The following is a 22,422-nucleotide window of genomic DNA, read 5'->3' on the forward strand; positions in this document are numbered from 1 at the left end:
TTGCCGACTAAGGTCCGTCTAGTCAAGGCTATGGTTTTTCCTGTGGTCATGTATGGATGTGAGAGTTGGACTGTGAAGAAGGCTGAGCACCGAAGAATAGATGCTTTTGAACTGTGGTGTTGGAGAAGACTCTTGAGAGTCCCTTGGACTGCAAGCAGATCCAACCAGTCCATTCTGAAGGAGATCAGCCCTGGGATTTCTTTGGAAGGAATGATGCTAAAGCTGAAACTCCAGTACTTTGGTCACCTCATGCGAAGAGCTGACTCATTGGAAAAGACTCTGATGCTGGGAGGGATTGGGGGCAGGAGGAGAAGGGGACGACAGAGGATGAGATGGCTGGATGGCATCACGGACTCGATGGATGTGAATCTGAGTGAACTCCGGGAGTTGGTAATGGACAGGGAGGCCTGGCATGCTGCGACTCATGGGGTCACCAAGAGTCAGATACGACTGAGCGACTGAACTGAACTGAACTGAACTGAATATATAATGTATTGTAATAATATATGTATATAATAAAATATAGATATATAACATATGTTTTACGTATGTGATAGAATATATAATAGGGGCTACAATAGGACATATGCATATACATGCTACAGATTGTATATTATAAAGAACTGCTTTATGTAATTATGGAAGCTGAGAAGTCCGATGGTCTACCATCTGAAGTTATAAACCCAGGAAAAAGGATGATGCAATTCATCCTGAGAGCAAAGCCCAAGTATTGGAATGGAGCAGGACCCTATGGTCCTTGCCCCTCCGTGTCCTCTTCCTGTCTTTCCTCTGTGACTTTAGTCAAAGAATAAGTTTAATCATAAGAATGAGAACATGCAGGCACAAAGGAAAACAGTCAAAGCAAACTAAGTAATAATAATGTAGTCATTAAGCACAGTCAAGGATATTTATTTAGTTCCTTCATAAGGACTGTAGATAATATCCTGAGCTTTCTCCTGTGGGCTGTCTTATAGACACTGAAACCTTTGCCAGATAGAGAAGCTAGCTACATGATGGCCAGACTACACCCATGACATAAGCTGCCGCAATTCTAAGAATCAGCCTCAAAGAGATGGAAACAAATGAACCCTGGAGCTGAAGATGAACTGTACTTAAAACAACCAAGATGATGCTGGTCAGACTACCAACGAACAGTTTGAAGATTACTGTCAGAGCTGACTGTAATGTTTCTGCATGTTGCCGTCTCCCTCTATCTATAAAAGCTCTTTCCCATTGCCTTTGGACAGATGTCTGCCCTCCCCCCACCACCAGTTGCTGACATCTGAAATAAAGCCAATTTTCCACCAAGCTGGCTTGTTTATTGGCTTTTGAGAGGCAGATAGCCGGACCCCCACTTTTTGGTGATGGTATCAAGAGTGTCAGTGCATAAAGGTAAGAGAACATGGTGAACCACCTCAAACAGAGAGAGCAAATTTACAATTTCTTTACCCAGTTTTGTTCTATTTTGACTTTCAAGGAATTGGATGATGACTGTTGCCATTGTTTTTGTTGTTGCCATTAGGGAGGGCAATCTTCTTTAATCTTTCTACTGATTCAAATGCTAATCTCTTCCAGAGACACTCTCACAGACACACGTATAAATTGGTCTACCAGACATCTGGGTATCCTTTAGCAAAGCCAAGTTGACATATAAAATTAACCATAGTAACCTTCTCAAGGAGCTTCTTTGGTGGTGCAGTGGTAAAGAATCTGCCTGTCTATGCAGGGGACACGGCTTAGGTCCCGGGGACAGGAAGATCCCCTGGAGAAAGAAATGGCAACCCACTCCCGTATTCTTGCTGGGAAATCCTACGGACAGGAGCCTGGTGGGCTACAGTCCATGGGGTCACAAAAGAGATGGACACGACTTGGTGACTAAAGAACATCAACAACAACGCCTTTGAGCATTGGTTGGCTTTAAAAGCCAAGTAAGTTGTGAGCTTTAAAAATAAGACAGGGAAATTATTGACCTGTGGCAAATCCCATGGACGCAGGAGCCTGGTAGGCTGCAGTCCATGGGGTCGCTAAGAGCTGGACACAACTGAGCGACTTCCCTTTCACTTTTCACTTTCATGCACTGGAGAAGGAAATGGCAAACCACTCCTGTGTTCTTGCCTGGAGAATCCCAGGGACGGGGGAGTCTGGTGGGCTGCTGTCTATGGGGCCGCACAGAGTTGGACACGACTGAAGCGACTTAGCAGTAGCAGCAGCAGAACTTCAGTATAATGTTGCTGTTACGGAAGCATTTTTAATCTTAGATATTAGACATTACTATCTCTAATGTGCATTGACATGTGCATCATTTTCCCTTTTTTTCTGTTTTATTTACTTGATTTTAATCCTGTTTATTCCACTAGCCTTAAATCTTAGAACAAGGTAATAGGACAACCAGTAAGTTAACATATATATTAATTAATCTATGAGTCTTCAATAGCTATTAAAATAATGTTGCCATTTTATGAAGCACACTAGTCTTCTGGACATCAGTAATACCTTAAGCTGTTCTATAATAATATTAATATCCAAGATTCATTCACCTTTGATTAATGTATATCAGATATTTACATTTACAGAGCCCTCACCACACACAAGGCAAAGATCTGTGGTTTGAGATACAAACAACCTGACCATCTTACCCAGAGGTGGAAATGCTCTGACTCTATGAATCAAACTAGGTTTCTAGGCTTCAAGTTTTCCAGGCTGTCCCACTCTAGCCACCCTGGAGAGTTCATATTGGCTCTGGGCGTGGAGAGGTAGCTAGCGTGGATACTGAGCCACTGAATAGGCTCCAAGTGCAGAGGCCAGAGTGGAAAATCAAGACCCTTAAAAGCAGAAGGATTTGCTAAGAAGCACACACTTTGCACATGCGGCTGTAGTTCTCCTTGGCAATAAAGGGTATCAGGACTTGGGGACATGGACCATTTGTCTGATGCACCCTCATGAGATCCCAAACATGGGGACTGCTACTCCACTAATAACGCCCTGGGACTGACTCTGATGCATGTCCTGCTGAAGCTATGGCTGATCTTACATTTCTTGGAGAGTTAGTTATGCAACTGGTGATCCTAGCAGTCGAGGAAGACTTGAGCTTCCGGAGACGGGATGGAAGGTGAACCAGGAGATGACCAACCTGCACTAGCTCACTTCGAAATAAAGAAATCACAGTTCAGTTCAGTCGCTCAGTCATGTCCGGCTCTTGGTGACCCCATGAATCCCAGCACACCAGGCCTCCCTGTCCATTACCAACTCCCGGAGTTCACTCAGATTCACATCCATCGAGTCCGTGATGCCATCCAGCCATCTCATCCTCTGTCGTCCCGTTCTCCTCCTGCCCCCAATCCCTCCCAGCATCAGAGCCTTTTCCAATGAGTCAACTCTTCGCATCAGGCGGCCAAAGTACTGGAGTTTCAGCTTTAGCATCATTCCTTCCAAAGAAATCCCAGGGCTGATCTCCTTCAGAATGGACTGGTTGGATCTGCTTGCAGTCCAAGGGACTCTCAAGAGTCTTCTCCAACACCACAGTTCAAAAGCGGCAATTCTTCGGTGCTCAGCCTTCCTCACAGTCCAACTCTCACATCCATACATGACCACAGGAAAAACCATAGCCTTGACTAGACGGACCTTAGTCGGCAAAGTAATGTCTCTGCTTTTGAACATGCTATCTAGGTTGGTCATAACTTCTCTTCCAAGGAGTAAGCGTCTTTTAATTTCATGGCTGCAATCACCATCTGCAGTGATTTTGGAGCCCAAAAACAATAAAGTCTGACACTGTTTCCACTGTTTCTCCATCTATTTCCCATGGAGTGATGGGACCAGATGCCATGATCTTCGTTTTCTGAATGTTGAGCTTTAAGCCAACTTTTTCACTCTCCACTTTCACTTTCATCAAGAGGCTTTTTAGTTCCTCTTCACTTTCTGCCATAAAGGTGGTGTCATCTGCATATCTGAGGTTACTGATATTTCTCCCAGCAATCTGGATTCCAGCTTGTGTTTCTTCCAGCCCAGCATTTCTCATGGTGTACTCTGCATAGAAGTTAAATAAGCAGGGTGACAATATACAGCCTTGATGTACTCCTTTCCCTGTTTGGAACCAGTCTGTTGTTCCATGTCCAATTCTAACTGTTGCTTCCTGACCTGCATACAGATTTATCAAGGGGCAGGTTAGGTGGTCTGGTATTCCCATCTCTTTCAGAATTTTCCACAGTTTATTTTGGTCCACACAGTCAAAGGCTTTGGCATAGTCAATAAAGCAGAAATGATGTTTTTCTGGAACTCTCTTGCTTTTTCCAGGATCCAGCGGATGTCGGCAATTTGATCTCTGGTTCCTCTGCCTTTTCTAAAAGTAGCTGGAACATCAGGAAGTTCACAGTTCATGTATTGCTGAAGCCTGGCTTGGAGAATTTTGAGCATTACTTTACTAGCATGTGAGACGAGTGCAATTGTGTGGTAGTGTGAGCATTCTTTGGCATTGTCTTTCTTTGGGATTGGAATGAAAACTGACCTTTTCCAGTCCTGTGGCCACTGCTAAGTTTTCCAAATTTGCTGGCATATTGAGTGCAGCACTTTCACAGCTTCATCTTTCAGGATTTGAAATAGCTCCACTGGAATTCGATAACCTCTACTAGCCTTGTTCGTAGTGATGCTTTCCAAGGCCCACTTGACTTCACATTCCAGGATGTCTGGCTCTAGATGAGTAATCACACCATCACGATTATCTGGGTCATGAAGATCTTTTTTGTACAGTTCTTCTGTGTATTCTTGCCACCTCTTCTTAATATCTTCTGCTTCTGTTAGGGCCATACCATTTCTGTCCTTTATCGAGCCCATCTTTGCATGAAATGTTCCCTTGGTATCTCTAATTTTCTTGATGAGATCTCTAGTCTTTCCCATTCTGTTCTTTTCCTCTATTTCTCTGCATTGATCACTGAAGAAGGCTTTCTTATCTCTTCTTGCTATTCTCTGGAACTCTGCATTCAGATGCTTATATCTTTCCTTTACTCCTTTGCTTTTCGCCTCTCTTCTTTTCACAGCTGTTTGTAAGACCTCCCCAGACAGCCATTTTGCTTTTTTGCATTTCTTTTCCATGGGGATGGTCTTGATCCCTGTCTCCTGTACAATGTCACAAACCTCAGTCCATAGTTCATCAGGCACTCTATCTATTGGATCTAGGCCCTTAAATCTATTTCTCACTTCCACTGTATAATCATAAGGGATTTGATTTAGGTCATACCTGAATGGTCTAGCGGTTTTCACTACTTTCTTCAATTTCAGTCTGAATTTGGTAATAAGGGGTTCATGATCTGAGCCACAGTCAGCTCCTGGTCTTGTTTTTGCTGACTGTATAGAGCTTCTCCATCTTTGGCTGCAAAGGATATAATCAGTCTGATTTCGGTGTTGACCATCTGGTGATGTCTATGTGTAGAGTCTTCTCTTGTGTTGTTGGAAGCGGGTGTTTGCTATGACCAGTGCATTTTCTCAGCAAAACTCTATTAGTCTTTGCCCTGCTTCATTCCGCATTCCAAGGCCAAATTTGCCTGTTACTCCAGGTGTTTCTTGACTTCCTACTTTTGCACTCCAGTCCCCTAGAATGAAAAGGACATCTTTTTGAGGCGTTAGTTCTAAAAGGTCTTATAGGTCTTCATAAAACCATTCAACTTCAGCTTCTTCAGAGTTACTGGTTGGGGCATAGACTTGGATAACTGTGATATTGAATGGTTTGCCTTGGAGACGAACAGAGATCATTCTGTCGTTTTTGAGATTGCATCCAAGTACTGCATTTTGGACTCTTTTGTTGACCATGATGGCTACTCCATTTCTTCTGAGGGATTCCTGCCCACAGTAGTAGATATAATGGTCATCTGAGTTAAATTCACCCATTCCAGTCCATTTTAGTTTGCTGATTCCTAGAATGTCAATGTTCACTCTTGCCATCTCTTGTTTGACCACTTCCAATTTGCCTTGACTCATGGACCTGACATTCCAGGTTCCTATGCAATATTGCTCTTTACAGCATTGGATCTTGCTTCTATCACCAGTCACACCCACAGTTGGGTATTGTTTTTGCTTTGGCTCCATCCCTTCATTCTTTCTGGAGTTATTTCTCCACTGATCTCCAGTAGCATATTGGGCACCTACTGACCTAGGGAGTTCCTCTTTCAGTATCCTATCATTTTGCCTTTTCATACTGTTCATGGGGTTCTCAAGGCAAGAATACTGAAGTGGTTTGCCATTCCCTTCTCCAGTGGACCACATTCTGTCAGACCTCTCCACCATGACCCGCCCATCTTGGGTTGCCCTGTGGGCATGGCTTGGTTTCATTGAGTTAGACAAGGCTGTGGTCCTAGTGTGATTAGATTGACTAGTTTTCTTTGAGTATGGTTTCAGTGTGTCTGCCCTCTGATGCCCTCTTGCAACACCTACCATCTTACCTGGGTTTCTCTTACGTTGGATGTGGGGTATCTCTTCACGGCTGCTCCAGCAAAGCACAGCCACTGCTCCTTACCTTGGATGAGGGGTATCTCCTCACCGCCATTCTTCCTGACCTTCAAATTGGGATAGCTCCTCTAGGCCCTCCTACACCCACGCAGCCACACAACCACTACCAAAAGAAGGATAGTTGGATTGGCACTTCGCTCTATGTTCTACTGATTAAAGATTACCATTGCGCCTACCCTTGTAATGCAAATTCTTTTGAAAATGGGGCCTATAGAAATTTTCACATCACATGAGTAAAAATGCTTTAAGCTCCCACTCTGTTCGATGCACTATTTTAGACTTCTTTACAATGTTATCTCTTTTAAACTTCAGGAGAAAAAAAACTTATGAATAAGATATTATCATTTTATATATCACTCATGAGAAAACTGAGGCTTAGAAGTTTCAATGAACTTCCCAAAGTCTTGGCAGTAGGATGTGTCAGATTTGTGTCTGGAATTCAGATACATCTGAAACAAATGCCCACAGGTTCTTTCTATCATACATATTTCAATAACTTTGCCATCACTCAAAGCAAGCTTGAAATGTCTTTGGAATTCCTTTAGAGTCAATTTCCAAGCAAGCCATTACCTTATGAACATGTCTCATCTTTGATTAATAGCTGTATAACTAAGCTCCCATGTTTCAACAATGGCAACCTTATTGAAATAAGTATCTGGCTTCCCCTGGTGAATACTTTGAAAAGCATAGGCCCATTTAGATAAATGCAGTCTAAGCCAGCTCTGTCCCATGGAATTTTCTATGATGATGGAAATGTTGAATATCTGAGTTGTCCAATAGAGTATCCATGAGTCACGGATGACCATTACGCACTTTGCATGTGGCTAGTGAAAAGAAGAACTGAAGTTTTTCATTTGATTTCATGTTAATGACTTTAAAATGGAAATAACCACATGTGACCAGGGACTGCAGTATTGCACAGCACAGGTATAAGCTCTGTGTTAATACCAACAGCAGCTACATCAAAAATACTTGGTTCTGCAACCTTGAAGTCACAGACTATGAATGCTGTGAGAATATAAAGTTAACTACTGAGAAAGACTGAGGGCAGGAGAAGAAGGGGGTGACAGAGAATGAGATGGTTGGATGGCATCACTGACTCAATGGACATGAGTTTGAGCAAGCTCTGGGAGAGAGTGGAAGACAGGGAAGTCTGGCATGCTGCAGTCCATGAGGTCAGAAACAGTCAGACCCAACTTAGTGACTGAACAGCAACAACTGGCCTTATTGGTCCATGTTTACATATTTGTTCAAGCCAAGTGTGATAATGTATTACCATGAACCTCTGTGTGAGACAGAGACTTCCATCCATTAGAATTGTTGGAAAGAATGATAGCATTCTGGCTGGGAAAACCAGTAACAGTTTTGAAAGTGACACCAGGAGAGACACAGCTATATCTCAGGCCATGCAGTAACTCAGAGCCCGACTTCTGTTTGGAGCCCAGGTTCCTAACCCGTTCCTTCTCTTATCTTAATACACTGCCAGCTGTTCCTTCAGAAGATCAATCAACAGGGCTATTTTCACTTCAAAAGGGTTAGGGTTAGTCTTAGTTTGATTCAGCACTGGACCAGTCAACGTGCAGTCTTTGAGCTGAGCACCCAGGAACCCAAAGGAGACCCTGTGTTCCCCAGACAGAAAGGGACCTGTGATCCCGCAGAAGAGAGGCAGGGAGGGTCAAGGCTGGGACAGCAATAACCTTTCCTCATAACCTGCCTGCACCCTTCCATGTTAACATACTGTGAACGGAGCAGAAGTGACAAAACCAATCCATCACCCCAGAGCCAACACAAAGAGGAATAGAGAGGTTAACAGAAATTGATGACATCCCTGCTGGAATTTTACACTGATTCGGCCAGCCCTACGATTGAAATAGACAAAGATTTATAGTCCGAGCAAGGATGCTGGCTCCTCTTGATTGCCTTGATTTTTTTTATGCGCTCCTGCATATTTATTCCCAAGCTCATCACCGGCTTGTAGCATTAGAATGCTGATTTGATTTTACATTCCAAGACGAGCAGGCATTATGCGGCCATTTGCATGATGTGAGAGAAATCACCAGAACCGTTTCTGATATCAGCGGCCAAAATGATCACTAATGTTCCCCTGCAAAAGCGGGATTGTGCAATATTTTTTTTTTTTTGAAATTCAGATTTCCTTTTGCTCCTCTCAGTGTAAAAATAAAAAAAGGGGAATTATTCCATATCCTGTGGATGAGAAATTGTATTTTGTCATGCCTCCGAGGGCTACAGGAGCACTGAGCTTTTATGAATTCGTTTGATATCAGGGCTGTGCGTTTCGAGTTCCAACACAAATTCTTCCCCCCATGACATTATTACTGAAAGCTTTTATCAGTTCATTGTGACAGAAAATTGATTATTATCCTTGACATTTGATGGATAGCTTTCATAAAAGGACCTTTTTTTTTTATTTCATGTTGGACTATAAAGTACCCCCTCCCCCCCAAAAAAAAAACTTTTCTAAGACATGAAAAGAATTTCTAAGTTCCTCTAGGCATCTGCAGTTGGGATCAAGTGCCTAAGAAGAAGAAGGAAAAAAAAGAAAAAAATTGAAGAGAAAGTGCAGATCTGAACTTGTTATTTGGTCTACTCCACACCCGGCAAGGAAAAGTTAGGAAACACCCAAAAGACGGCCCCCTGGGACTCACAGATAAGACTTGAAGGCAGAAACAGTCCACAGTTTCCTACATTATCACCACGAACAACTCTGCTTATGACTGTAAATGAGAAAGCACACGTAAGAGCACTTTGAAAACTCTTGTCTGTGTTCAAAGAATGTGACCTTTCCCTATATCAAGTAGAAAGAGTCATCTGTTAACTAGACTCTAATAGTCATCATCCATTGTTTTTGCAGTTGTATCCACTCAACATAACACTGTGAGAGAAAAAAAAAATGCATCTCTTCTCCCAGGAGAGGAAGCTGAGGTTTGGAGAGTTGAAGGAACTTGACACAGCCACCCCCACCACCCCCACCCCCCCCGCCCGGCAGCTTGTGTGGAAAAGACAGACCTTGAACCCTATCATTTCAACTTAACAGGCAGTGTTCACCCAGTACATCATGCACTCTTGTTGACTGACTATTTCTATAGAAACACAAGAGGCATCACCTTTTAGGAATATATATATTTTTTCAATTCAGTTATTCATTTAAACTGAAACACACTCACCCAAAAGAAAGAACGATCAAGTCACAATGAATCTCAAACTCCAAACAAGTGTCCTATCTTATCCTTGTTCTTGATTTCACATCCTTTTCTGTTCCACCCTGGACTCCTTACAGGCATCACACTGTGTTCCCATTTAAGCAAATTCATATCATATTTCTTTGGGGATTTGGGGGCAGAGTTTCCCAATAGTCTTAGAGATGGCAGAAACCAGCATATATTTCTAATAGCTATGGTCCCCTTGCTAATGCAAAGTGTTAGTAGAAGTTTCATTTCACCTGCCTGATTTTGAGAGCAGAAATCAGAGTCTTCTATAGACTAGGGTCTTGAGGATGTTTAGTGACTAGCAGCGAACGAAAGAGGCTTCCCTGGTGGCACAGTGGTAATGAATCCACCTACCAATGCAGGAGACATGGGTTCAATCTTTGGGTCAGGAAGGTCCCCTGGAGAAGAACAGGACAATACACTCCATTATTCTCGCCTGGGAAATCCCATGGATGGAGGAGCTTGACAGACTTCAGTCCATGAGATGGCAAAAGAGCGGGACACAACTTAGCAACTTAACAACAGGGAAAGAACCAGACCCACATCTTCCAGGATTCCTTTCATCACCCCCGGAATTTCGTGGGAAAATATAGCTGAGGCTGTCTCTTCTTTAGATAGTCTTTACATCTTATCAGACATATAAATCCTCCCTATGGAACACATAGACATCTCTAACTAAAGCAAGACATCATCATTACATAGAAGATCAACTGCATCATCTCAGACTGTTGTGATATATACAAGGTAACTCACAGACCCTTACTTAGGGAAAAAACCACTTAGGTCAGGAGGGAGCGAGAACGTCTCCAATTTTTCTTACATTTCCTGTGACCTCGCGTCTCGCCTGTTGGCAAATGCACTTGTTCCTCCAGTCCCTCAGGGTTGTTCTAATGAGGACTAATAGCGTATCAGAATTAATAGGAACAGTAGGTGTCTAAAGAAAGAGGAGATTTAAAATAGTTCGTTAAGTGTAGGAGGTAGAAAACTTTATTTGATGAGTCAAGGGATCTTCATTAAAAGTGAAATTTTCCTCATAACTAGAGATCCCACTTAAAATATTGTTTTTTTCTTATTAAGGAAGATAAATGAGCATGTGATCATCATAGAAATTTTGGAACATATAGAAGTGCACTCTATTTAAAAAAAACAAAAAAACCGCTTGTAATTTATGACCCAAGGATAACCACAATAAGTGTGATTCTTGGCAGGACTGCTTTTTTCCTAACTGTTTATGCATGCCTCTATGAATTACGAAATTGGGATCATATGGTATAGATTGTTTTTTTTTAATAAAGTTTCCTTAACATTGCATCCAGATTCCAGTCATTTAATATTCTTTGAAAACTTGACTTTTAATGCCTATATATCTAATATTTTTGCTGTAACATTCAACACATTTTTTATTTTATTTACATCATTGCACTACTAATAAATAGGTTACTTTTAGTGTTCATGGTTTTAATTAATGCTCTAGCATACTTCGATGACAAATCTGCATGAATCTCCACTTGAGCAGGGCTTCACTATTGCATTTTCAGAGGAGGAAGCAGAAGTCAACTATATGATTTTTCCAAAGTCATAGAATAAGTGATAAAAAAAGAGTCAGGATTAACATGGTTATTTTTACTTTAGGGACAAATGTTCTGCAACATATAAAATTTCAGTAATGCTACTTGGAAGAAATTCTCTAAACAGTGCAAACCCATAAGCCTTGGAGTCATACTATGGAACCTGAACTAGAAAACAAAAGCTTGTGTTTAATTTTTTATTTATGGCTTATCAGCTCTGAATTCTTGAACAAAAGACTTTACTTCAGGCATGTTTCACCATCTATGAATCAGGCATTTTCACTCTCATGACGTGCTTATGAGGATTAAATAAAATACGTACTTAAAAGTACCTTGGAAAAACGAAGTGTGGCATAGGTTTTCAATAAATGACAGTTTTATTATCATTACTAAGCATTGTTTCAGGTAGTCAACATCAAGTGGAGTAATGTTTTCTCTTGAATGTCTAACAAAGAAAACTTGAATTCCATCCTGCATTTTTTTTTTTTTTAAATTTAAGACTTCAAGCCTTTAAGAGAGCAGAATAACAAACTTCAAAGAATGAGCTCTTTATAATCCTTGGACCTCGAGCCCAGGGCATCAGGCAAAAAGGAATGATATAAATTCCACATATAAAGGACCTGAAACCAGCTTACTGTAGTCCAGGGTCAGGGAAAATGGCAAGAGCAGGATCCAAATTGATGAAAGTTTTACTTCTGCAATGACATTCATGTATCTGGAACAGAACTGCCTGGAAATAAATGAATGCCCCACTTCCCTCAACTCATCCCTTAAAAGCAGGTACTTAATTACTTGGTAAATTGATTTCTCTATGCTGGAAAGAAAAACAACTCTGTGTGTGTGTATTTTCAGGTATTTCCAGGTTGTTGTTGTTCAGTTGCTAAGTTGTATCCAACTCTTTGCAACCGCATGGACTGCAGTATGCCAGGGTCCCCTGTCCTTTAACATCTCCTGGCATTTGCTCAAATTCATATCCATTGAGTTGGTGATGCTATCTCACCATCTCATTCTCTGCTGCCCCCTTCTCCTTCTGCCCTCAATCTTTCCCAGCATCAGGTCTTTTCCAGTGAGTTGGCTCTTCACATCAGGTGGGCAAAGTACTGCAGCTTAAGCTTCAGCATCAGTCCTTCCAATGAATATTCAGGACTGATTTCCTTTAGGATTGACTGGCTTGATCTCCTTGCTGTCAAAGGGACTCTCAAGAGTCTTCTCCAACATCACAGTTCAAAAACATCAATTCTTTGGCTCCCACATTTCTTTGTAGTCCAACTCTCACATCCACATATAACTCCTGGAAAAACCATAGCTTTGACTAGATGGACCTTTGTCAGCAAAGTCATGTCTCTGCTTTTTAATAGGCCGTCTAGGTTGGTCATAGCTTTTCCCAAAGCATGTATCTTTTATTTTCATGGCTGCAGTCACCATGTGCCGTGATTTTGGAGCCCAAAGAGTAAAGTCTCTCACTGTTTCCATTGTTTCCCCATCTATTTGCCATGAAGTGATGGGACCAGATGCCCTGATCTTAGTTTTCCAAATGCTGAGTTTTAGGCCAACTTTTTCACTCTCTTCTTTCACTTTCATCAACAGGCTTAGCTCCTCTTCACTTTCTGCTATAAGGGTGGAGTCATCTGCATATCTGAGGTTATTGATATTTCTCCCGGCAGTCTTCATTCCAGCTTGTGCTTCTTCCAGTCCAGCGTTTCACATGATGTGCTCTGCACAGAAGTCAAAGAAAAAAAGAACAGCTATATGTAAATTATATATAAAAGTAGATACAATAATATAGATTCTTCAACTATTTCTTCTTATATGTATATCTATATGAATAGACACATATAAAACATATATTGAAATCGATATAAACTATGTATAGAATATATTCTTATATATAGAATATATATTCATACACAGAGTATACATATAATAATAAATATAGAAATAGACAAAATAATATATGTAAATATATATACATATATATATGCTCTACTCTTACTCTTGTAAGAAATAAAGTAAATATACATATATTCTTATCTCCATAACTGTACTCTCCAGTATAGTAGACACTAACCACAGATGCTGAGCTTCCCCTGTGGCTCAGCTGTAAAGAATCCACCTGCAATGCAGGAGATGTAGGAGACATAGGTTCAATCCCTGGAAGGTCCCCTGGAAGAGGGCATGGCAACCCACTCCAGTATTCTTGCGTGGGAAATCCCAGGGACAGAGGAGCCCAGTGGGCTATGGTCCATGGTGTCCTAAAGAATTGGACACGACTGAAGCGACTATGCATGCGTGCAACCACAGATGTCTAGCAAGTTTTGCAACATTGTGGGTCCAAATTGAGAGTGCTGTAAGTGTAAAATCCACACTAGATTTCTAAGACTTATTACCAAAAAGTGAAACGAAAAACATCTCACAAAAGCTTTTCATGTTGACTTCATGTAAAAATTATAATGTTTTGTGCTCAATAAATACATTACTAAAATTAATCTGACCTGTTTCCTTTTTACCTTTTTCAAGAGCTACTTGACAGCTTACAACTTTGCGTGTGTGTCTCACATTAGATGTCTATTAGGCAACATGGTTCCAACGAGAGTGTCTTGTCTAAAGAATTAAAAATCACTGACTCCTGCACTTCCTCCTTTACACCATATTCAGCAGATTGAAAATGTTGGTAGGAGGAAGAGGAAAGATGTTAAAGTGACCCTCAGGTCAGTTTCCACCCTCACAGCCCATCAACATTTGGGGCAGAAAACTCTGTCTCTCTTCTATGTACTGGAGTATAAAGTGATGCATTTCCCCCAAAAAAATGATCCTTAGGAAAGAAGTCATTGGTCCAAATGTGGGTTTTCAGTTATGTAAAAAGACCTCTGAATTATTTAGGGCAGGACAAAAAATTAGTTTAAGCCAATTTTTAGATAGTTTCCCCATGTTCTAACCTGGTTTAACTCTCCCAAAGGAGTTCTTTCTGCTCCTTACCAGTGTGGTCAATAATCTCTTAAAATTACTCTGAATGTTCCGAAGCTGAAGAGGTATTTTTAACTACAATTATTACAGATCTGTAAGCTTCTCTTTTTGAAAATCATGTTCACAGTATAAATAGAAATCAGGAATTCTCAAGTTTTTTAAATGATTGCTTTCATTACTCAAAAAGTTGTGTTTCTTAAAATTAGGGGGAGTAGAGAGGAATTCTTGAGGAAAAAGATTCTTAAAATATTCATTTTCTTCAAGAATTCTCAAGGGGATAATTCTTGAGCTGAACAGCTAAAGTAAGTACTATCAATGCACTATCTTTAAAAAAGTCTTGATTTTGTAAAATTCCAAACAAACAAATTAAGCCAAAAAAAACATGCAAATTGATAAAGTGATTGCTAAATGCCAAGTAGGCTATGTTTATTTATTTGTAAGATTTATTTCATTCATAGTATTAATGTAAGTGCTGTGTTTTTTTAAGCTGTTTTAAATATGCACGTTTAAATAAATGAATGAAATAAATGTAAGTATACATTTGACTATTTCATCTTCATTTCTAAAAGTTTACATTTTCAAGTTGACTGAAATTTTTTATTTGCATCTTCTATTTGGGAAAAAAGGGATATTTGGAATCATTGTTTTACCAGATGCAAGTGTGTATACACATTTACATATATATGTGTATATATATATGTATGTATGTATGTATATATGGCTTCCCTTGTGGCTCACACTATAAAGAATTTGCCTGCAGTACAGGAGACCGAGGTTTGATCCCTGGCTTGGGAAGATCCCCGGAGAAGGGAATGGCAACCCACTCCATTATTCTTGCTGGAGAATTTCATGGACAGAGGAGCCTGGTGGGTTATAGTCCATGGGTTCACAAAGTGAATGCTCTTGAATGCCTGAATTTTTTAAGATACAAAAAGTTTTTATACATTTTTAAAAAAAATCTGTTTCTGTATCAAGGACAACATTCAGATGTCCGAAACAAGAGATTTCCTAGTAGCAGTATGGTACACAGGGTGCAAGATACGGCTTCATGTCATCTTCTCTGTGACTGCGGAAGGAAATATAACATTGGCGCAGTTGGAAGAAACTGGGATGAATCAGACAGAGGAATTGATACCATAACAGGAACACTTCCGAAAGGGGCTGAACCTCTCCCCATGAAACTTTTGTCTAGAGAAGAGGGGTGCAAGATGACAGAAGTTTCAACAGAAATGTTGAAAAGTACCAGAAAGATAGGGAGACGTCCAAGTTACTCTACAATCCCCTTCTGCATTGTCCAACACAGCGAAACAGACTAAATCATCTGCTAGAACCCAATGGTGGGAGGTTGGATCCATGGTTTTGACCATTATATCCAGGCTTCCACTGTTCAATCACTGATTCCCTTGCTCATTTTTCCCCCAAGGAGTGTTCGCCACTCACACAGGAGCACCAGGCACTGCGCCGGGTGCTCAGCTCATGCAATTCAGGGCTGTCATCCCTGTCCTCAAGGACTTCATGCGGTAAGGGGACCCAAGGGACACCGGCGTGGCCCTCACTGTAGCCTTTAAGCTCCCCTTCCCCTCAAGGACAGGACTGGACTCCACTTCCCAGTTCCCCTGCAAGGCAGCCATGGGGTTGAGCCCTGGACTCAAAGCAGAAGTTTGCCCTGCCTCCAGGCCCATAAGAGCTTCCCACAGTTTCAATATCAGTACTTGCGACTGGTCTGTTCTTATTTTCTATTTCTGCCTCATTCAGTCTTGGGAGATGGCACTCGTCCGAGAACGTGTCCATGTTTTCCATGTTGTCCATTTTATTGGCGTATAGTTGCTTGTAGTGGTCTCTCATGATTCTTTGTATTTACAAAACAGAAACAGACTCACAGACTTAGAGAACAAACTTACGATTACCAGGAGAAGGAATAGGCTGGGAGTTTGGGATTGACACGTACACATGGCTATATTGAAAACAGATCATCAATAACACAAGTAACTCTGCTCAATATTCTGTAATAATGTAATGGGAAAATAATTTGAAAAAGAAAGTGCTATGCTAAGTCACTTTAGTTGTATCCAACTCTGTTGATCCCATGGACTGTAGCCCTCCAGGCTCCTCTGTCCATGGGATTCTCCAGGCAAGAATACTGGAGTGGGTTGCCATGCCCTCTTCCAGGGAGATCTCCCTGACCCAGGAAGGGTTTGAGACTAGGTATCAAACCCTAGTCTCTTTATGTCTCCTGCTTTGGCAGATCGGTTCTTTATCACTAGCACCATCAACAAGGACCTACTATATAACACAGTGAACTCTGCTCAATATCCTGTAATAATTTAAATGGAAAAAAAATTTGTAAAAGAATAGATACTTATTCAAAACTAACACAACATTGTTAATCAACGATACACCAATATGAAATAATTTTCTTGAAAAGTTAACAACTAAAAATTAAAGAAAGTGAATTTTTATTTTTCTTTCAAAAAAGAGAAAGCTTTCCACACCATCCTTGTTAATTGAGAGACTAGAGAATAAGTCTAAATTCCTGAGTAGTGACACCAAGCAGAGTTTCTCCACCTATTGCCCAATCCCTACTCCTAACCTGTAAATGAGAAATACACTACACTGTTCTAAGCCATTCAATATTTGTGGTGGTGATCTTTCCTATCTATTAGCAGAGGGCAGGGAACTACTGCATGCATGCAAGCTCAGTCTCTCAGTCCTGTCTAACTCTTTGTGACCCCTTAGACTATAGCCCACCAGGTTCCTTTATCCATGGGATTTTCCAGACAAGAATACTGGGGTGGGTTCCTACTCCAGGGAATCTTCCTGACCCAGGAATCTGTGTCTCCTGCATTGGCAGGCACTTTCTTTATCAGCAAGATACTTGGGAAGCCCCAGGAAACTATTAAAGGCTCCCAAATCAGTCAAGCTAGACTGGGGAGTAAACTTGGGAAGGGGGCTTTTTTTTTTTTTTTTTTTTTTTTAAGATTTGCAAGGAGCACAAAAATTTCAAGAGTACTTGAATAAGAGACTGTCCTTCTCCTGACCCAAGTTAGGGCAGCAGTTCTGAAGCCCACATGACCATTGCTAGCTTGCTTGAAATCTTAAGAAAGGGGGCACGTGCCTAGCCCACTGCCAGGCTCAGGGACTCTCAGAGGACAAATATGTGTTGAATGCAAGGGCTTGAACCCCCAGAACATGACATAGATCAGGCGCTTAAGGAACAAAAGAAGAGCATTGAGTCATCTTCAGGGCACCCACCAGGCAGGACCATGAGGCAGGTGGGAGTATGAAGAAAGGGCCAGATCAGTGGCTGATCAGCAGCCGTGGACTCCGAGAGAAAAGAGGCAAAGCCACCCAGGTTACCTTCAGGCAAGTGAGCATGGGTGGACCAGCCCAGGCAGAAGCAGGGAAGTGCACGTGGGTTCCTTCAGCTCTATTTTCCTATAAACATGGAAACGATGTTCCTGCTACACCCCCAGCCCCTGCCTGGCAATCCAGCTGTGCTTCACAACACATGAATTGCTGGGTCCTGTGGCCACCAGACCTTGAAATCGGTTATACGATGTATTATCAAATGCTTGTTCAAATTCATTGGAAGCCCTAACTCTCTATCCTCTCTATCCACAGTCCTTTGGGAATGAAAGGGAAACAATAGATTCATTTCACAAAAATCATCACATTTACATATTTTTATCATGAGCTCAATGAATGATTTTAATTAAACCATTTTTAAAGAGGGTAGAGAAGAAGAAAGGCAAGATGGTAAATATTTAACACCTAATCAAGGGGAGAGAAGCGTGAAGCTGAAACCCTCATTAAGCTGCCTGGATGGAAGGTGGGCCTTGGAAGCAGCCCTAGTTTGGGCCCCCGCCTTCCCTTATCAGGGGTGACACTGGGCAAGCTAGTTTACCTCTTCAGCCTCATTTTCCTCATCAGGGAGAAGGTGGGGTATGCCAACCTCATGGGATTTTTGTCAGGAGAGCACAGTGATATTAATAATAATAAAGGCCAACATTTGGGGGATGGAAGATATGTCCAGGCACTTTGCCCAGATGGAAGCCTTGAATCTTTGCCTTGACCTTGTAAAGGAAGCCCTGCGAACTTCCTCAGTTTACAAAAGAATAAACTGAAGTTTAGGGAAATTAAGCATCATGCCCAGAGTCTCCCAGCTAGTCACTCACCAGGCTGGCACTAAAATCCCAGCAGCTAGAGTCCTGCGCACCCACTCCCAGCCTAAACCCTAGTTCCTGGAATGTATACGTGCACACCTTTTTCTTCAAGTTCAAGACAAAGAAGAGCATGTCCAAATATTGCTCTAGCTATTTCTACTGTAGACTTCTAGTCCCATCTAATATTTGTATGGCATTTTACAAAGTACGCCTGCAAACGTTTTCCATCTGAAATACTGATCAGTTGGATCTCAAAGAATAAGAGAGTTTGGCTAAAGCCTCCTTTCACGTGAAGGTAGATGGGTGACATCAGGTTTCCACCGTGGAGGCACCTGCTTCATAAATCAGTCTGCTGAGAGAGGGGAGGACTTAAGGGCAAAGCAGGAGAGAGTTTTAGACCCCTCGGGCATTCCCTGATTGGTGGTCATTTTCGGGAGGTGAACCCTCAGTCTGTCTCATTCAGGGAGTGATTGGATGCAGGAAATTAAGCCATGATGCAGGAGACGTGGGTAAATCAGAAGGCACAGCCCTTTCAGCACCGTTCTAAGTGCTCTGTTGAGATAATTGTATGGCTGTTTCTGCAATCAGTTCTGAGAAAATTGCTCCTCCCAAATTAGCTTCCCCTTATGCAATAATTTTTAGTGGATGGCATTGAACTGCTGCAAAGAAACTAAATATATATTCAAATCCTGGACAAATAGCCAGAGTGTACACTATCAGAAGAGGACACTTTGATGTATGTTTCCAATGTATCTGAATTACACTCCCAACAAGTTTCCCTTCCTCCCCCTCCCTCCCTCTTCTTCTCTCTTTTTTCCCTCCCTCCCTTTCTCTTCTTATTCTCCTCTTCACTCTTCCTTCACTTTCTCTTCCCCTCCTGCTCTGACTTAATTACAGTACTGTCTAGACTTCTCACTTTGTGAATCAAAGACGCAGTTTTCACCCTCCAAACAGAGTTCTGTGAAGAACAACAGTAACAGTAATAATAGTAACTGTAATACCAATAGCAGTGATATTGGCACAGCTCTCATACTGGCCTTGCTATAGGTACCTTCAGCTGTGTCCATAACATTGTCTACTTGTCGGGCAGGTGTCCTTCACCCTCCTTGCTCTAACGGGTGGGGGACAGGATGGTGTAGGATGTAATGCCAAATTCTTCCACTAAGTCCCCTGTGGCCAGTGACACAAGATGCCTCAGCAGAACCATATGGTTAGCCCCAAGGGGTTGGGGAGGACTTATTGGAACCCCAGAAGCCAGAGGAAGAAGTGATTCACCCATGGCCTTGCAGCAGAGAGCATCAGAGATGAGCTTGACCCTCATCTTCTGAGCCTCGTGTGTTTGCCACGATGCCATAGCTATAAAGCACAGCTTCCCCCAGAGTCAGACTCTCAGTACCACCATCAGGCACCAGCTCAGCCAGCAAGTGGGCCCACCTCTGAAGTTTCGTGTGCTATGGATGGGTCAAAGGGTAGGGCATTGTTTTTTAAAAAAATTCTTACTCTTGTATGTCCTTTGGCACTCATTTGAATATACCACATATTTACAGCTTAAAGGAGGCAGACAATAAGAACTATGTCTCTTATTTAGGGATCTGGGAAATCATTCATTGGTTTCCCCAAATGAAAGCAAATAATTTTTATTTAAATTTTTAAAATAGAAAACTATAGGCACTCATGAATGAGAGTACAAGGGGGGAGAGAGAGAGTGGGGACAGCTATCCCAGGGTATGAAATTGTTGAATGACATGATTCTATGGGTCTTATTTCCAAAGATTTATTTTACATTTCAGAGGTATATATTGATAAGTGTATATTTTATTTTTACACCAACAGATAAAGGTGAGAATAATCAGAGATTGAGCAAGCTTACAAAAATCTAAAATAATGATATTATTTTTAAGAGAACTTAGTAAGCATGCACATCCTGGTCTTAATTTCCATAATACCTACTTTGCTAGACTTTTAGCCTATAACATAATACGGGTTCGGGTTCCTTCTGCGTATCACTGCCATAGTCGGTCTTTTGGAATATTATATCCATATCTGGATGATGCTGTCTGGGAAACCTCTCCTTGACCAAAGGCCTAATTTGTGACTGAATAGCAACATCTGCACCAGATGAAATTTGTCATCATCTGTCATCCAACCTATTGGCTGTTGCCTAGCAACAGGTCAATTACACTGAGTATTTGCTGAGACAGATTAGTAGCATTGTTGCCATAACAACTACCTTTTTTTGTTAATTAAATTGACTTGACTGAGAACTGGCACGGAGTACCAGGTCTGCTGCGTGAAGTAGTAATTGTCCTTATTCAGGTATTGATTTTCATTACTGGGTTGGTATCATCCTCAAAAACGCACTCTGTCATGAAGTGTTCATTCAGGCTATGATATCACTAAATCAAGTTTTCCAATGATCCAGGAAATGAGGCCTTATCCATATATTAATTTACTGTTTTATTAATTCATTCAGTAGAGTTTCCTTGAGGTGAAAAAAGAGTTTTCTATCCTGACTGTGATGGCAGATACACAAATCTGTAAATGTAACAAAATCTTGTAGAACTAAAGTCCAAAAATAAATAAATGAGTGTATTTAAACAACAGTGAAATAAGAATAAACTCTCTGGATTACTTAGTATATTATCAATGTCAATTTCCTAGTTCTGATAATTGAACTATGATTACGTAAGATGTTATCACTGGGGGTAGCTGGGTAAAGGGTACACAGGACCTCTGCACTATTTTTATAACTTTTATGTGAAACAAATTATTTCAAGATTTTTTTTAATGGAGAGGAAAGCAAGAAAAAAAAGGAAAGAGGGAAGGAAGTGCTAATTTTTTTAAATATAAATTTATTTATTTTAATTGGAGGCTAATTACTTTACACTATTGTATTGGTTTTGCCATACATCAACATGAATCTGCCACGGGTGTACACGTGTTCCCCATACTGAACCCCTCGCCCGCCTCCCTCCCAATCCCATTCCTCTGGGCCATCCCAGGACACCAACCCCAAGCATCCTGTATCATGCATTGAACCTAGACTGGTGATTCATTTTGTATATGATATTATACATGTTTCAGTGCCATTCTCCCAAATCATCCCACCCTCTCCCTCTCCCGCAGAGTCCAAAAGACTGTTCTATACATCTGTCTCTCTTTTGCTGTCTCGCATACAGGGTTATCGTTACCATCTTTCTAAATTCCATATATATGTGTTAGCATACTGCATTGGTGTTTATCTTTCTGGCTTACTTCGCTCTGTGAAATAATCGGCTCCAGTTTCATCCACCTCATTAGAACTGATTCAAATGTATTCTTTTTAATGGCTGAGTAATACTCCATTGTGTATATGTACCACAGCTTTCTTATCCATTCATCTGCTGATGGGCATCTAGGTTGCTTCCATGTCCTGGCTATTATAAACAGTGCTGCGATGAACACTGGGATACACGTGTCTCTTTCAATTCTGGTTTCCTCGGTGTGTATGCCCAGTAGTGAGATTGCTGGGTCATAAGGCAGTTCTATTTCCAGTTTTTTAAGGAATCTCCACACTGTTCTCCATAGTGGCTGTACTAGTTTGCATTCCCACCAACAGTGTAAGAGGGTTCCCTTTTCTCCACACCCTCTCCAGCATTTATTGCTTGTAGACTTTTGGATAGCAGCCATTCTGACTGGCGTGAAACGGTACCTCATTGTGGTTTTGATTTGCATTTCTCTGATAATAAGTGATGTTGAGCACATTTTCATGTGTTTGTTAGCCATCTGTATGTCTTCTTTGGAGAAATGTCTGTTTAGTTCTTTGGCCCATTTTTTGGAAGTGCTAATTTGTTTTCAACCTGTCTTTGGCTGCCAACCTGACCCAGGGCAGAACTCAGGCTTTTGTCAGCAAAGTATTTATTTCTGCAGTTACCTTCTGTTTAGGGTTTCCTTCTAAAATCAACATACCCACGTGAAAACAAAATCATCATAAGGTTGAAATCGTTAGGCAAAACACTTTAGTGG

The sequence above is a fragment of the Budorcas taxicolor genome, chromosome 21 (assembly GCF_023091745.1).
Source record: "Budorcas taxicolor isolate Tak-1 chromosome 21, Takin1.1, whole genome shotgun sequence".
NCBI classification, from domain to species: domain Eukaryota; kingdom Metazoa; phylum Chordata; class Mammalia; order Artiodactyla; family Bovidae; genus Budorcas; species Budorcas taxicolor.